Below are 18,157 nucleotides of genomic sequence, written 5' to 3' on the forward strand. Positions count from 1 at the left end.
CGGGATCGGAGCCAGGTCAGCTATGAAATTTTGAAATGATAGACAGCGGGTAGGGAACCCCGCTGTCAGCCCGACTCCACGCTAGTCTCCCAGGTGTCGGGTCTGTTCAGTGCTGAACAGACCCGACACCAAGCGGTGGGGGAGGCAATATAGATTATTAAGAGCTTGTTAACAGGCACTTAAAAACTATTTTTAGAGTTTGCCAATGGCTTCCCCACTGCTCGGGGATCACGTCAGGGAAGGAGGTCAGGTGCTGTGTCAGCATGGGACGATTTCTTTACATGATAGCTGCAAATGATCTATAAAAGCTCCCATTTCATAGGTGTTCATTTTCCAAAGTTAGAAACTGTTGCTTACTGCATTTGGAAGACAGATTGAGCTTTATGCAGCTTGCAAGTGTTTGGAGCAAACTCTCTATCCAGTATCACCTTATTGGAACAACCTCTCTCACCATTGACAGATCGCTTCTGTCATCTCAACCTCACCTTTCATCTATTCCATCAGCATCAGTGCCCTTGAAAAAATCTCACCCTGGTCCTCAGAATCCCACCACGATCAGCCCCAACACCAGCAGCACCTGGTATACCAGCAGCACCAACATCAACGCCAACCTTCTCTGCAACCAACTGATGCTACACAGGACACAGGGCATCAGCACCCGACCACATTGCTGCCCCCGATGTCAGGGGTGGCCTCACCATGGCCACAGTTACTTCGCTTGACGCTGTACACCCTGGCTGCAACATGAAGTGCCAGATTGGCACCACCCCACACCAACACGATAAATCATCCCTACAATGCCCAAGCCATTCCTTTCACACTCACCACCATTGCGGGGGTACCGTTATGTCTCTCAATTCACTGCAACTCACTAAGCCACTTCCAAAGGTGCACACAAATCTGTCCAAGAATGCAAAGTGTTGAAAATAAAGATTTCAATGTTTGACACCACATTAACAGAAACTTTACATGAACATTGTTGAAAACACCCAAGTGTCTACCCTTGTGTGTTGTTAGTTGGTATGCTTGCACTAGGATGAGGGTGAGTGTGAGGGGTGGCTAGTGAGATGGGAAGTGATACTGTAGATAGAGAGGGATGGGTGGAGGTGCAAGGTAAGTTGGTGTGAGTAAGGATGTGCAGGAGTAGGGTAGGGAAGGCAGAGTGATGGGGATGTGATGACTGGCACAGCAGGATGAGGTTGGGTGTAGTTTTGCAGTAACGTTTCGTGATCTACTGTAATCATTGAAAGGTTTGCGCCACTGCAGCCTGGTCCACCTGACCACATCCCTATTTGTGTCCTCCTGTGCAATGTGCAACCAGGCTACGTTGATCAACAGGGGAGGTCTCTTCCACCCATTAGAAGGGAAGAGAACCTCCCTGCGTGCTGTGACTCCCTCCGTAAGCATATAGAGGGAGTCATGGGAGAGCCTGGGTGCAGCCGTGCTCCTTTGTGTAGTGCTTGTCACTGTTTGCAGCACCTCAATGCTGTAGAACACTAACAGCACAACTGTCAGTGTTATCAGACCCGCTTCCTTTTAATTGGTCAGGAACATCGCTGGGCGGGCTTAACAAGCCCTATTAACGTAAAATCACTCCAGCAGAGCAGACCCCGGCCACCCCGGACCCGCCTCAGTAGGTGAAATTGTGGCCAATGATTCAGCATCCACAGCCCTTTGGGCAGAGAATTCCAAAGATTCACAACCCTCTAAGTGAAGAAATTCCTCCTACTCTCACTCTTAAGAGGCTGACCCCTGATCCTGAGACTATGCCCCCTGTAGGGGGTTTTGCACAGGTGTGTTCGGGTCAGTCAGCTTTGCCTCTGACTACCTTCTTTGAGCGGTTCGAATTGCTCGCCCCCTGGGTTCTGGACACTGGACTTAGATACAGGCAGCGATACAGAGAAGACTCGAGTAGACAGGTGGTTGGATGCAAACAAAACCAATATTTTATTGAAGAGGAAAACTTGATACAATCTTCTGGAAAATTATTAGTGTACACTTCTACAGGCAAAAATTACAAGAGTCATAATAATACTATACTTATACAGGGAATGGGGAACACACGGCACATCGAGGGAAAACAACTATCTTAACAATCGCCTTTTCCTTATCCCACCCCCTATACCTAACTAGGTTAAGCTATGAGGGGTCAGAATTCATGCTCACCAATCAAAAGGGTTTGTTAGACTCAAAACAGTGGTTGGGTTCAGGGTTCGCTCTTGGTGCTCTCTGGAGCCTGCCGTCGTCACGTGGGCTCCGGGTGCTGCAAGGGCGTTGTCCAGGTTCGAGTACCCCAAAGTTAAAGTCTCTGCTTGGGTACTTTACTTTGCAGGGATGGTCCTTCATCGACAGCTTGAGTTTGCATGAAGATAGCCGCAGTTCGGCTGAGGCTGAATGCCCGATGATTCGAAGCCTACCCTCAGTTGGCCTTCCCCGGGTGGTCTTTCCTCCTCCTCCCCTCATCGCGTCCCGCTTCGCCTGGCCTGAATTGCCCATGTTCGCCTGACCCGGTGTCGGGGCGAGTCCAGATAGAGTGCGAGAGGGCACGGGCAAAGGCCAGGGGTAAGCGCGGGATGGGGGAAGAGTGATAGCAACGAGGGCGAGGGGCCGAAGAGCCGGGAAGCGGCAGTACTGACACCAGCACAGCAGCAGAGCAGCAGGAGAGCAGAGCAGGAGTTCCTCTTTTTTTCGATTGCTACCTGGGGGCCTTCAATTATACCTTCGTCAAAAAACCCTTATCTGCCCGCCAAATCAGGTTAGTTCTTTGTTTTAATTTTGGTGGGCTAGTTAAAATAATGGTAGCAATCTATACTGACGGTTTTTAGATGGCCGGTAATTGCATCTACCGGCCCGATAATTGACTCGTATTGTCCTGAAAGTCCTTGATGGCTTGTCCAGCCTTGAGGGATGTGCTTAATCTGTTTCTGATTATGTATGCAGATTGTTTGATGGTTTTAACTGTAGGCCTCATTGAATTTAGATCTGTCTCCAATTTGGTCTAATACATAATTCACAGTTCTGTCTGGGTCCCAAAACACAAAGTTCTTTTCACAGGGCACCTGCAGCCTTAGTTTCGATTTCTCCCAAACTGTCTGGGCTGCAGAATCCATTTTGGAGACCCGTAGGCTTTCTGCCATGAGGCACGGACGCCATCTTGGGTACCCTTTTTAATTCAAACATGTCCACGCAGCGTCCCTTTTATCGATAATAACCTTCGGGGAGATGCACAAATTTTGCAAATCTTACACCCCTAGTCCTAAACTCTCCAGCCAGGAGAAACAACCTCTCAGCATTTATCCTGTCAATCCCACTCAGAATAATAGGATTGGGCAGAGTCAACACAGATTTATGAAAGAGAAATCTTGTTTGACAAATCTGTTAGAGTTTTTTGAGGTTGTAACTAGCAGAATTGATAAGGGGGAACCAGTGGTGTATTTAGATTTTCAGAAGGCATTCGATAAGGTGCCACACAAGATTATTATACAAAATTAGGGCTCATGGGTTTGGGGGTAATATATTAGCATGGATTGAGGATTGGTTAACGGACAGAAAACAGAGAGTAGGAATAAACGGGTCAATTTCGGGTTGGCAGGCTGTAACTAGTGGGATACCGCAAGGTTCAGTGCTTGGGCCTCCGCTATTCACAATCTATATCAATGATTTGGATGAGGGGACCAAATGTAATATATCCAAGTTTGCTGATGATACAAAGCTGGGTGGGAATGTAAGTTGTGAGGAGAATGCAAGTAGGCTTCAAGGGGATATAGACAGGCTAAGTGAGTGGGCAATAATAAGGCAAATGCAATATAATGTGGAGAAATGTGTATTATCCACTTTGGTAGGAAAAACAGAAAAGCAGAGTATTTTTTAAATGGTGAGAGGTTGGGAAATGTTGGCGTTCAGAGGAACCTGGGTGTCCTTGTACACGAATCATGGAAAGTTAACATGCAGTTACAGCAAGCAATTACGAAAGCAAATGGTATGTTGGCCTTTATTACAAGAGGATTTGAGTATAAGAGTAATGACGGCTTACTGAAATTATATAGTGTCCTGGTGAGACCACACCTGGAGTATTGTGTACAGTTTTGGCCTCCTTACCTAAAGAAGGATATACTTGCCATAGAGGGAGTGCATGAAGGTTCACCTGTGAAGGAATAAGCCAAATTTCAGAAAAATACACCATCATATGAACAGAATTCTGATATTATTAATACATGATACACTGGGTTTAAAAGTCTAGGAAGCCTCAGTGATACAGGCTGTGTCAATACAGGCTTCTGAGATAAGATGAAGGGTTGTTGACAGAAAGTTGTAAACACACAAGCTTTTGAAATGGGAATTGATTGTGTGTTGATTTCTTTTTGGGTTCAATAAAGACTCATTTCTTGAAAGAGAAAGTTGTTTTAATCTAAAGTCTATTCAACTCTTTTTAACAGCCTTTTTACAGAACACTCTATACTGTGATGCAGCTAGAATCAAAGTGAAAGTAAAACTCTCTGCCTTGCTTCTCTCGGTCACATGACCTCTGCTGGTCAGGCATAAGTAATCAATACCTGCAATCATGTTATTAAGACATCATAATCGAACAGGCAAATAACATCACTATTTGCTGATATCATTACATCTCCCTTTCTTAAAACAAAAGTATTTTACTTTTAACTAACAACATGTTTTCTTTGTATTAATCTGCATTTTAACTGTAACACTTAATGAACTTACATTATCATTATCATGATCAAGGTTTTTTACCCTTGCTTTGTGTGTTCACATGAAATATGTCAATACACTAGAACTAGAAGAAAGAATAAGATAACATTACTTCCTTCTTTAACAATAGTCCTTAAATTTGCTCAATGAGTCTCTCAGGAGGCTTCACGTGTCTTGAGGATTTTCTGATTGATTGTCCTTGAATCTGAGTTGTTGCCTCAGATGATTGGTTCTCAGCTGTGTGAGCAGGTTGTTCACCAGTATCAGTCTCTTGACCTGCTGTGGCTGGTCCCATGAGAAGATCTCGACGATTTCTTCTCGGAACAGCACCCTCATCTGTCTGAATGGTGTATGATCTTGGTTGAACTTCACTCAGGACAGTTCCCTTCTGAGTCCATGTGTTTGTTTTGTCTTTCAACCTTACTTGGTCACCAGTGTGGAGTTCAGGTAGGTTTTGTGTTCCTCTGTCATAGTAGTACTTTTGCTTTTCTTTCTGTTGATCTTTGAACTTCCTCACTTTCTCCCCCTCTTTTGTTTTCAGGAGGTTCTCCGGGATGGGTAGGTTTGACCTTAGCCGACGTCCCATCAGGAGTTGGGCTGGTGACATACCACACTCGAGCGGCGTTGTGCGGTATACAAGCATGCTTTGGTAGAAGTCAGTTCCACTGTCTTTTGCCTTGTACATCAGTCTTTTCACTGTCTGGACTGATTTTTCCACTAGTCCATTGGACTGTGGATAGTGAGGACTTGACGTTGTGTGGACAAAGTCCCACTCTTTGGCAAAGTGTCGGAAATTTGCATTGTTAAACTGGGGTCCATTGTCTGTGAAGACCTCGCTTGCCACGCCATGTCTGGAGAATATGGCTTTCATACTTCTTATCACAGCTTCTGCAGTGGTGGTGTACAGTCTACAAACCTCTGGATACAGGGAGTAATAGTCTGTGACGACAAGATAGTCCTTCCCTTGACATACGAATAGGTCAGCGCCTACCTTCTGGTAAGGTCTGTCTGGTGCTGGGTGTGGCTTTAGTGGTTCTACTGGATTGCTTGCTCGATATTTCAGGCATATTGTGCAGTTTGACACCTCATTTGTCACATCTTGGTTGATTTGTGGCCAGTACATCACCTCTCGTGCTCTTTTCTTACACTTTTCGATTCCCAGATGTCCTCCATGGATCTTTTTTAGCATCTCTCTTCTCAGACTCTTTGGGATAACTATTTTACTTCCTTTGTAGATGATGTCTTCGACCACTGATAGTTCCGCCCTGCAGTTCCAGTACTCTGCTATATCAGGTGAGCAGTCTTGCTTCATGTTGGGCCATCCATCCAAGATGCTTTTTCTCAGTCGTCTCATTGTTTCATCTTTGTCTGTTTCAGTCTTTATGAGCTCCATTTTTGCATCTGCTATGGGCAGTGCACTTGTGATCATGTCCACGTAGGCGTTCACTTTTTCATCCATTGTGGTGTTTGCGGGCTCACTTGGATCAACAGCTCTGGACAACGTGTCTGCTGTATACATCAGCTTACCCAGTGTGTACGCAACATTCAGTGTATAGCGTTGCAGCCTGATCATCATTCTTTGTATTCTAAGCGGACAGCTATACAGTGGCTTTTGGAACAATGCAATCAAGGGCTTATGGTCAGTCTCTACACTGATTGCTTGTCCTGACACAAACTGGTGAAATCTTTCACAGGCGTATGTGATGCTGAGCAGCTCCTTTTCTATTTGAGCATATCGCGTCTCCGCATCTGTCATTGAGCACGATGCATATGCAATAGGTTGCCAGTGGTCATATTGTTGCAGAAGAACGGCACCGAGCCCACTCTGTGATGCATCTGATGATATCTTGATGGGTCTCGCTGGGTCATAAAACCTCAGAACAGGTTCCTCTGTGAGCAGTTTCTTTAGATTGCTCCATGACTTCTCATGCTCATGATTCCATTCCCATTCTATGTTCTTTTCAGTTAGTCTTCTCAGTGGCGCTATTTTTTCTGAGAGGTTGGATATGAATTTACCCATGTAGTTGATCATTCCATTAAACCTCTGCACGTCCTTTTTGCATTGTGGCCTTGGCATATTCTCAATGGCGGACACCTTTCTGGGATCTGGTCTGATGCCCTCACTGCTAAGGATATCTCCCACGAATGTCAGTTCTGTCACCCCGAGCTGGCATTTCTCTCTATTCAGCTTCAGGTTTGTTTTCCTTGTTGCTTCCAGCACTTTTTTCAGTCTCTCGTCATGCTCAGTTCTCGTGGTTCCCCATACTATGATGTCATCCATTGATGTATCAACTCCCTCCAGGTGCTCATAGATCATATGGATAGTCTTGTGATACACTTCAGGAGCTGAGGCAATGCCAAATGGTAACCTTAGGAATCTGTATCTGCCAAATGGAGTGTTGAACGTGCACAGTCTTGAACTTGCTTCGTCCAGCTTCATCTGCCAAAATCCTGAGGATGCATCTAACTTGCTGAAATATTTTGCATTTGCAAACTGTGCCATGATTTCCTCACGTGTAGGAAGCTTGAAGTGCTCTCTCTTTATTGCTCTGTTTAGATCTCTTGGATCCAGGCAAATTCTGAGCTTTCCATTCTTTTTGTCCACTACGACGAGGGAACTCACCCACTCAGTTGGCTCATCTATCTTCTGAATCACGTTCACACTTTCCATCCTGTCCAACTCTGCCTTCAGTTGCTTTTGAAGAGCAAACGAAACTTTTCTACATGGATGTATGACCGGTGTCATACTTTTATCTACTCTGATCGTGTGTTCTCCTGGAATGCAGCCTAGACCCTTAAATAGGTCTTTGTACTCTTTCATGAGTTCATCACAGACTGTCTCTCCTTCGCTTTCCACAACGAGGACTCTCTTTACCAGGTTCAGTCTCTCACAGGCTTTCAAACCTAGTATGGCTTGCAGATCCTTTGGCACCACGATTAATGCTAGCGTGTGCTCTCTGTCCTTGTGTGTTACTTTGACAATGCATTTTCCTTTCACTGGTATATCAGTACCTGAGTATTCGGTCACTTTCACTTGTATTCTATGTAACTTTGGTCTGGGTCTAATTCTCTTAAAATCGGTCTCTGATATCACATTAACTTGTGCTCCAGTATCCAATTTAAATGGAATGTGTATGCCGTTCACTTTTAGTGTCAACATCCAGTCTCTTCTTTTTTGTTTTCAGACACCACATCTACATGGAATTCCTCTATCTCGCTTTCATCTACTGTATGGACCTTGCTTTGTTGCGCTTGGTTCTTACAGCAACGGGCATAATGGTTGTTTTTGTTGCATTTATTGCATGTTTTACCATATGCTGGACACTTTCTTGGTGGATGCTGTGTACCGCATCGATTACATGACTTCCGATTGTCTCTTTCATTTTCGTTTGCTGGCCACGTCTCTTTTTTCACTTTGGCGCTCTCTTTGTTAAACGGTTTGTATCCGTTCTTTCTCACTGCATCCACGTTGCAGCTACTGTCACTGAACAGCTCCTTTGCCTGCAACTTCACAGTCTCTGTAACCCTACACAGTGCTATGGCTTTTCCCAGGTCTAGATCTTGCTCTCTTAGCAGCCTTTCCCTTAGATCATTAGCTGGAATACCACACACCAGTCTGTCTTTTATCAGCGAGTCTGTGAGTCCCCCAAATTCACACGATTTGCTTCGGTTTCTCAGTTCAGTCACATACTGATCAATAGTCTCGCCGATTTTCTGTACACATGTGAAAAATTTGTGCCTCTCAAACGTAACGTTGCGTTTAGGTATGCAGTAGGCCTCAAACTGTTCCATTATTTTATCTAGCTTCATTTTGTCTCCATCAACAGCAAATGTGAAGTTATTATATACCTCCAGCGCTTCATCACCCACGACATGTAAGAACAGTGACGCTTTTACATTATCACTTTTCTCTTCAGCTCCGATTGCTGATAAATACAACTCTAAACGTTGTTTGAACCTCCTCCAATTTTCAGCCACATTACCTGACAATTGAAGCGTCGCCGGTGGGTGTAAACCTTCCATTTTTTGACTTTGTTAGCTATTCTCTAATGGTAAGCAACGATGTTCTCTTCTGGCTTGCTAATCTGTGGAGAGCTGATTTCGCTTACTTGCCACAACTGCTTGCACTGTCCCATCAAGTTGCTAACTTCAGATTTTTTTTTTTTTCTCTTTCAGCCACTTCTGACATCATGTGTTGATTTCTTTTTGGGTTCAATAAAGACTCATTTCTTGAAAGAGAAAGTTGTTTTAATCTAAAGTCTATTCAACTCTTTTTAACAGCCTTTTTACAGAACACTCTATACTGTGATGCAGCTAGAATCAAAGTGAAAGTAAAACTCTCTGCCTTGCTTCTCTCGGTCACATGACCTCTGCTGGTCAGGCATAAGTAATCAATACCTGCAATCATGTTATTAAGACATCATAATCGAACAGGCAAATAACATCACTATTTGCTGATATCATTACAGATTGTTAATACTAAAACAATGGCCCTATTGAAATAGCAGTTTGGTGCTTCCAGAAGGTCTGGAGTTTGGGAGAAACACAATGGAATGACCCAAGTAAAGTGTTATAAACTAACACGTTGAACAGGAACACAAACATTAAAAGAGGCATGTGCCTTTGAAAAGATGACCAAGAAAAAGAAACACCTGCTGGTCAAATAGTTTTTATGTTAATCTTGGAAGTCAGGAGACATAATTCTTAATACAACCATTGAGATAGCTAGAAAACAAGTAAACACCCTAGTTGAAGTGTCTTTAATTTACATGTTGTAAATATGATACCAACAGAACACATTGAAGATATGACTTTAATAGATGACACCAAGCAATCACATGGTTTTTGTATTCAACTTGGAACACCATGGAGACACAATGTCTGCTAATAACCAGTTAAGCCAATATTAAGAATTGAATGGAAGGCCTTCGATAAGAATGACATCAAAGAGATAAATCTGTTGTAGCCATTTTTGATAAGTTTTTGGAACACCTAAAGGTAGAGACATAATTATGCATGCAGCAGCTAAATTGACAGTAAGAATAGAAAAAAGTCAACAGAGAGATGACTGGAGATAATTAGCTTACATCAATAGAAAACTTCAAAGGATATTCCACTAAAAAAAGGTATAAAATAGAGCTTTTCAGAATAGAAAGTCAGAAGTCACTGGAAATGAGCAAGTGATTCTTGGCCTCAGAACCACTCTGTAAGCCTACAGCTCTGAGTCTTGGATAATCAATGTATTTGATTTTGGTGGATATCCTGGATTAGAGTTAAGAATAAGAAATGTAAAAATGTACGAAGTTAAGATTTGAGAATAAGGATCTCTGAGGATAAGAAATGTAAGCTATTTGTTTTTGAACTGTTAATGTTGCGATTGACTCAAAAGCTGTTAACTGTATGTCAGCTCTTAAATAAATCTATATATTTTTAGAATTGTCTCAAGTAGTATTTCTGTATCAAACTCGCAAACTCAATTTCTGTATACTCTTTTGTAAGGAGTTGCAGAATTCTGGGCGGTATTCCGGACCCTCATAATATCCGGAAGGTTACAGTCTAGTTAAACTTATTAAAAGTGCTATCTGGAGGATGGTAACATCTTCACATTGTTCCTTTCCTTTAGGGAGAGGTAGTCTGAACCTTTAAACCCAATTAAGCATCTTATAGAATTCGGCTATCTTTAACTTTAGTTGAAGGTGAACGTCTGGGGAATACACCTGATCTGGGGTAGCCCAAAAAGGGCTAGGACTAGTAATTATCTCTTCACACCAGACTGGTTCCTGGGATGGGGATTGCCCTATGAGGACAGATTGAGTAGACTAGGCCTATATTCTCTAGAGTTTAGAAGAATGAGAGGTGATCTCATTGAAACATACAAAATTCTTACAGGGCTTGACAAAGTAAATGCAGGGAGGATGTTTCCCCTGGCTGGGAGTCTAGAACCAGGGGTCACAGCCTCAGAATAAGGGGTCAGCGATTTAGGACTGAGACGAGGAGAAATGTCTTCACTCAGCGGGTGGTGAATCTTTGGAATTCTCTACCCCAGAGAGCTGTGGAGGCTCAGTGGTTGAGTATATTCAAGACAGAGATCGATAGTTTTTTGAATATTAAGGGAATCAAGGGATATGGGGATAGTGGAGATGAGGTAGAAGATCAGCCACGATCTTATTGAATGGCGGAGCAGGCTCGAAGGGCCAAATGGCCTACTCCTGCTCCTATTTCTTATGTTCTTATGTAATCTTATATGATTCAATGAGATCAGCTCACCTTCTTCTGAACTCCAGCGAGTACAGGCTCAAACTACTCAATCTCTGAAAATCTTAAAACATCTCACTGTACCATTGTGTGATCTAACTCTATGGATAGCATGCATTTTATGCTATTTTACTTTTTCACTGACAGCCCCATAGTCAAATGTTAAGATGTTCTATGAAGATGCATATATTGAAAAGATTAGATTGAGTTGTGGATGATATCGCTCCAACGTAACTAAGCTTTCAAGGTTGACTAGTTGCTCCACTTAGTTTCTAGCTTTTGAGAATTCTCTTTGCTCTTGGATACTCATTCTGCTGTTCCTCCCTTTGTTGGTTGAACACAAGCTTTTCTTTGACAGTCTTTTTCATGTTTCCCTTTGACCAAGCTCTTGGTCACCTCTCCTAATGTCTCTTTCTTTGGCTCGGTGTCAATTTTTTTCTGATTGCAATTCTGTGAAGCACCTTGGGACGTTTTACTATGATAAATGCCCCATATAAATGCAAGTTTTTGCTGGTTCCAGATTGATGACAACTCCGTTTACTCATTCCAATTGTGTTCAACCACATTAACCTGCTCCTCCCTGGCCTTTGTCCTCATGTGAAAGATTTGTGGATCAGTTCCACTTCTAAAAATGGAGTGCGAAATGTTTAAGATATTGGGAGACACAAAATCCACCCAGGTGATTAAATAAATTAATATTGACCATGGGACTATAGAGCACGTACAACTTTGCAGTTGTCCCATGGGAGGTCCTATGACCACAACTCATGGTCTACTTCAGGACAAACTTACCTCACCCTTATCCTGGTCAGTCAGTCTTTGTTTCTCGCTCCAATCACCTTAGCTCTGCTGTCAGTATTACGGTGTGGTCATTTAGCAAATTAGAAAGAAAGAAAGACTTGCATTCATATAGCGCCTTTCACGACCACCGGATATCTCAAAGCGCTTTACAGTCAATGAAGTACTTTTGAAGTGTAGTCACTGTTGTAATGTGGGAAATGCGGCAGCCAATTTGCACACAGCAAGGTCCCACAAACAGCAATGTGATAATGACCAGATAACCTGTTTTTTGTTATGCTGGTTGAGGGATAATTATTGGCCAGGACACCAGGAATAACTCCCCTACTCTTCGAAATAGTGCCATGGGATCTTTTACATCCACCTGAGAGGACAGACGGGGCCTCGGTTTAACATCTCATCTGAAAGATGGCACCTCCGACAGTGCAGCACTCCCTCAGCACTGCACTGGAGTGTCAGCCTAGCTTTATGTGCTCAAGTCCCTGGAGTGGGACTATGAACCCACAACCTTCTGACTCAGAGGCAAGTGTGCTCCCCACTGAGCCACAGTTGACTTTGCTTAAATTGTGCTTTGTTTGCATATTTGATGACAATTATTGCTAATGTCAACTAATTGGCTAATTTACAGCCCCTGATAGATTAAGAAGCAGTTCATCCAAACACTGTCAATACTGTCTGTATACATTCAAGTAAAACATGAAGCCTTGCATATTTTTTTTCTTTTTCTGGTATGTCTGAGAAATGCAGACCTCGGCATTAACTCACCATGTTGATTGAAAGTTCTTTTTTTAAAAGTCTCTTCAGCAATGTATGAGGTCAGTAGTTGTCAGTAATTAAAATGTAATTGTAGTCAAGCGAGTCTGCCATGAACATTTAGAACATTTTACTGTGTGCAGTGACTCCATTACCTCAGCCCCACATTTTATACTCTCACAATTAGTGCTTACTGTCAATTGCAAATGAAATTGTCATGGAATGCAAATGTATTCATTTATATTTAACTGATGTACGGCAGATTTGATTTATTATTGACCTTTATTTGGCATTAACGTGAGTTTCGTTTGTCTCTGTCACTTTGCTGCTCCAATTACGCAATTTCTTTCCGGAACTTTTCAAAACATGACAAAAAATATTAAAATGTATCAGAGCGCAATAAAAGGCCGAGAAGACACCAGTATACCTCTTAGTGGAAAAAATGAAAGTTAGCGATAATTTTTGAAGAGGTAAACTGATTTCCCTGGGGATCCTTTGGATCGGGATTGGGACTCTGACCACTGGAATGAGAAGTCTGTGTGGAACGTGTGACAGTTCCTGAGCTGCTTGAACCATAGCCTTCCGTATGGAACTGGTTAAATGCCTTGCAGCTGGAATGTTATAGGATTTGCCACAGTTCCACTTGGGATGTCAGATTCTCAGGGAAGTGAAGGAGGTTGTTTAGGTGGGATCCTCTGAATCCACGTTGACTGCGGTTTACTAAGTGATTATTGCACAGATAATCCTCGAGCTTACCCTGATAATCAATTTCATTATTTTACCCATGACTGAAGTAAGCTTGTTGTTGCTTATGTCTGATGTGTTGTCCTTTTTGGAATATAGACGTCACGTTGGCTTGTTTCCAATCTTCTGGATATTGTGGTCATCTATAAGGAAGAACTTTCCATTAGTTAAGGGCCCCGAAATTCCCGGGGCTCGGCTCACGTGATACAAGTAGGCGGGATGGAACGCCCATCGTCCCATGCCACTACCCGGAGACCCTCCCCCACATCCCAGTTACAGGGTCAAAAATAATTAAGAGTCATTTTAAGCACTCATACTTAAATTGAATAAGGAGCCTTGCCCACTGGCTGAGCATGATTGGAAATTTGAGAATGTGTCCCCACGAATTTCCATCCACTAAAGAAGGGAGCCGGGATTTTGCAAACCTTGGTGGGTCCGTGGCGGGCGACATCGGTGGCGGGTCCCGACCCCGCTGTTGGCTCCACCCCACTCTCTGAAATGAATGTCCCTTGATTGGGCTTGTTAAGCCCGCCCAGTTTGTTTCCCAGCCAATTAGAGGAAGCAGGTCTGGTGATGTCATTTGAGGATGTGTCATCAGCTGGTTTCCTTAAAGGGACCATGGCCAACTTTAATTTGACATTTGTGCTGTCAGTGTTCTATAGCATTGAGGTGCTGCAAACTCTGACAAGCACTGCACAAAGGTGCAGGGCTGCACCCAAGCTCTCTCATGACTCCCTCCATATGCTTATGGAGGAAGTCACAGCACAGAGGGAGGTCCTCTTCCCTTCCCATGGGCAGAAGAGACCTCCCCAGGAGATCAACACAGCCTGGTTGCACATTGCACACAGCAGGGATGTGGTCAGGAGGGCCTGGGTGCAGTGCCGCAAACGTTTCAATGATCTCAGTAGATCACAAAATGTTAGTACAAATCCACACTCAACCTCATCCTGCTGTGCCATTCATCACATCCCCATCATTCTGCTTTCCCTACCCTACTCCTGCACATCCTTACTCACACCAACTTATCTTGCACCGCCACTCATCCCTGTCTATCTACATTATCACTTCCCCATCTCACTAGCCACCCCTCACACGCACTGTCATCCTAGTGCAATCATACCAACTAACAACACACAAGGGTAGGCACTTGGGTGTTTTATGCAATGTTCATGTAAAGTTTCTGTTAATGTGATGTCAAACATTGAAACTTTTATTTTCAACAATTTACGTTCTTGGACAGATTTGTGTGCACCTTTGGAAGTGGCTTAGTGAGTTGCAGTGATTGGTGAGACATAACAGTACCCCCTGCAATGGTGGTGAGTGTGAAAGGAATGGCTTGGGCATTGTAGGGATGCTTTATGGTGTTGGTGTGGGGTGGTGCCAACTTGGCGCATCATGTGGCAGCCAGTGTGTACAGCATCAAGTGAAGTAAATCTGGCTGTGGTGAGGCCATCCCTGGCCTCCCGGGCAGCAATGTGGTCAGGAGCTGATGCCCTTTGTCCTGTGCAGCATCAGATGATTGCGGAGAAGGCTGCTGGTGTTGTTGGTGCTGCTGGTGTGCCTGGTGCTGCTGGTGTTGGGGCTGAGCATGGTGTGATTCTGAGGACCAAGGTGAGAGTATAAAGGACACCCATGTTGATGGAATAGATGGCAGGTGAAGTTGAAATGATGGAAGTATTCTGTCAGTGGTGAGAGAGGTTGTTCCAATGAGGTGACACTGGATACAGAGTTTGCTCCAAACACTTGCAACCTTCGTAAAAATTAGTCTGTGTTCCAAATGCATTAAACAACAGCTTCTGAGCTTGGAAAGTGAACAGCTGTGAGGTGGGAGCTTTTATAGCACATTTCAAGTAATCAGCTGATTCAATGGCCATTCATCTCCCACCTCAGCTTAACAGACGTGATCCATGAGCAGCGAGGACCCCATGGGCGAGCACAAAGTCAAAAGGTAAGCTAAAATGTATTCTTAATGATGTCTAAACAAGGTCATAATGAGCTTAATTAGGTTCCCCGCCGTTGCGTGTCAGGTTTGCTCAGCGCTGACAGACCCAACATTGGGAAAGGCATGTGGCAGCAGGTTCACAGCGGTGCCCCGACCTGCTGGGGACCAAAACTATTTGCCCACCCGACCTGCTACCAATCCTGCCCACTGACCCCTGAAAATTCTGGCCGAAGTGTTACCATAGATTTCAGTTTCACATGCTGTAATGATTTTAGCCATAAGCAGCAAACATCCGGATCTGTAATTTATCTTTTACAGCCTCGACAGCCATAAAGAGACAGTGAAAGAGAAAGGGAGAGAAACAATTGAGGGACTGATGGAATAAGAGAACATCAGAAGTTGTATTCGTATTTATACCTAAGGCTGTATTGCAGGTTGTCAATAAAAATCTATCACAAAAGCTCACAAAATGATTTTATTTACTACAGTTTCCCGATCTGTGCAGTCAGTGGACAAGGCTTCCTAGAATCGACCCTTTCTTTTTGATAGCGTTGTGAATCTGACACATTTCTGTGAAGATTCTCCAGATCTCCCTGGGGAACACCATTGTACACATCCCTCCAGTCAGAAAAACAACCGTCCACCACTGCTCTCTGCTTTCTGTCCCTTAACCAATCCCGTATCCATGCTGCCACTGCCCCATGGGCTTCAATTTTGCTAACAAGTCTATTATGTGGTACTTTATCGATCAAACTCGTTTTGAAAGTCTATGTACACAACATCAACTGCACTGCCCTCATCAATGCTTTCCGTTACTTCATCAAAGAACTCAATCAAGTTAGTCAAACACAATTTGCCTTTAACAAATCTGTGCGGGCTGTCATTTATTAACCCATATTTTTCCAAGGGACAATTAATTTTGTCCTGGATTATTGTCTGTATTAGTTTCCCCACCACCAACGTTAGGCTGACCGGTCTGTAGGTTTATCCCTCTCCCCTTTTTTGAACAAGGGTGTAACATTTGCAATCCTCCAGCCCTCTGTCACCAACCCCATATCTAAGGAGGATTTAAAGATTGTGGCCAGAGCCTCCACAATTTCCACCCTTACTTCCCTCAGTAACCTAGGATGCATCCCATCCGGAACAAGTGGTTTTTCTACTTTAAGTGCTTCCAACCTTTGAAGTACCTCCACTTTATCTATTTTTGTCCTACCCAATTTCTCTACTACCTCCTCCTGTGACACAGGCAGCAACCTCAGCCGGAGTTTTGCCGGTGCCCAGCGGACGGGATCAGTGGCGGGTCGGCAGTGAAATTTGATTTGATTGACAGCGGGTCGGGAACCCACTGTCAAATCGCGCACACTTGCCTTTCCCAATGTCGGGTCTGCCAGCACACTGCAGACCCAACCGGCAGCGGCGGGAACCTAATTTAAACAAATGTTGGCTTGTTGACAAGCCCTTAAGAGTGAATTTAACGATACCTTATGACTTTAACAGGTCGCCCATGGCTTCCACGCTGCTCCTGGACCCCGTCTGTTAATCTGTCAATTTGAAGTTACAGAGCAGACGCTGGATCAAATAACCTTACTGAGCTAATTTCCAAACGTTTAAATATGTCAAGAGAAAATAATTTTATGTTCGGGTTAGGGCACCATTATTGTGCCATTTTAATTTTAACTGTAACATTTTTCCCATTCATGATCTGTTTTATTTTGGAGACAAATAAAATCACGTGTAAATTAGGTCTTTGAATGTGGAAAAGTGGCTGACCGTGGTTCGAATGAAAGTTCTTATGCAGTAGGGGATTTAAAGTTAATCAGAATACAAGGTGTGGTTGAGTGATTACAATCAGCTCAAGATTACCTCTTCCACCATAAAGTGCGGGTAATAGTATTACTAAAATGAATGGATGGACTTATAAAAGGAGCTAAAAAAGTCATCATTCATCAAAACTGTTGGAAAAAAGATTAAACTCAATACAAATTTCTAAGAAGCTAAAGAGATAACATCCATCAACCTTACTTGATCTTATAAATACCAAGGAACCCAGGCGATTCATTAAATCGTAGACTCTTTGTCTATTTGGGAAATTAGTACAATTAAGAAAAATTGCTTACTAGTTTATAAAACTTTCAGTTGTCCTCATGATGTAACGTTGGCACATCACCAGTTACATCACCAAGTTTAGCTATGTTAGATAGAAAGGATTTTTTTTATCCATTCCTGGGATGTGGGTGTCGCTGGCAAGGCTAGCATTTATTGCCCACCCCATTTGCCCTGTTCATGATAGAACGGAGTGGCTCACCGGACCACTTCAGAGGGCAGTTAAGAGTCATAGGGGGAAAAATTCAGTTGTTTGCGCCTCCCGTTAGCGCCTTAAGAGGGCACTAATGGGGCGCAAAGCAACTAGCGCCCGGGCGCGGCGATGTTTGCGCCGTTCGTGAAATTAACTAGACATTTTGTGGCGGCGCTAAACACTGCCGCCACGATCTCCTGCGCCGGCAAATTGTGACGTCAGTCGAGTGCGCAACGCCCCGTTAGCGCCCCAGACCGGATATTGAGTGGCGCCCCCTCCCTTACCGCCTGCTGCTAGCAACGACAGGTTGAGGGGAGCATTATGCTGTCAGAAAGGGACTGGGGGAGCGCTAATTAAAGGCGACCGCTTCCTGCCTTTTTTTGTCGGTGACATTTTTGCACCACGCATTCTGAGAGAGAGAGAGAGAGAGAGACTTCTGGAGAGATTCAACGCCGTGTGAAGGGGTTTTGGGTACTGAGCAGCACTTTGCAGGTTCATTTTGATTTGCCTTTCCTTGCTTCGCCAGCGCTCTGAGGTAGCACCTCGCTCCTCGGCCTTTGCGCCTTAAGACAGGTGTGAAGTGCTTGATTTAGTGCTCCAATCACCTCCAGGGGCGATAAAAGCCAAGTTTGCTGTCGGAGGCGATAATTAGCACCAGGAGC

At 43.8% G+C, this 18,157-nt stretch overlaps 1 long non-coding RNA gene across 1 annotated transcript in view; it reads left to right on the forward strand.

Moving 5' to 3' along the window:
- The window catches only part of LOC147117866 (uncharacterized), a 46,841-nt gene extending 31,191 nt beyond the window's left edge, over positions 1 to 15,650 (forward strand). The window contains exon 3 of the long non-coding RNA XR_015078311.1: positions 15,518 to 15,650. This is a non-coding gene — a long non-coding RNA (uncharacterized LOC147117866). The remainder of the gene's footprint in view (positions 1 to 15,517) is intronic.
- Positions 15,651 to 18,157: the final 2,507 nt, after the last annotated feature.

This window comes from Somniosus microcephalus, chromosome 5 (genome assembly GCF_052327205.1).
Source record: "Somniosus microcephalus isolate GS21.2 chromosome 5, FLI_Smic_1.0, whole genome shotgun sequence".
In the NCBI taxonomy this organism is placed as follows: domain Eukaryota; kingdom Metazoa; phylum Chordata; class Chondrichthyes; order Squaliformes; family Somniosidae; genus Somniosus; species Somniosus microcephalus.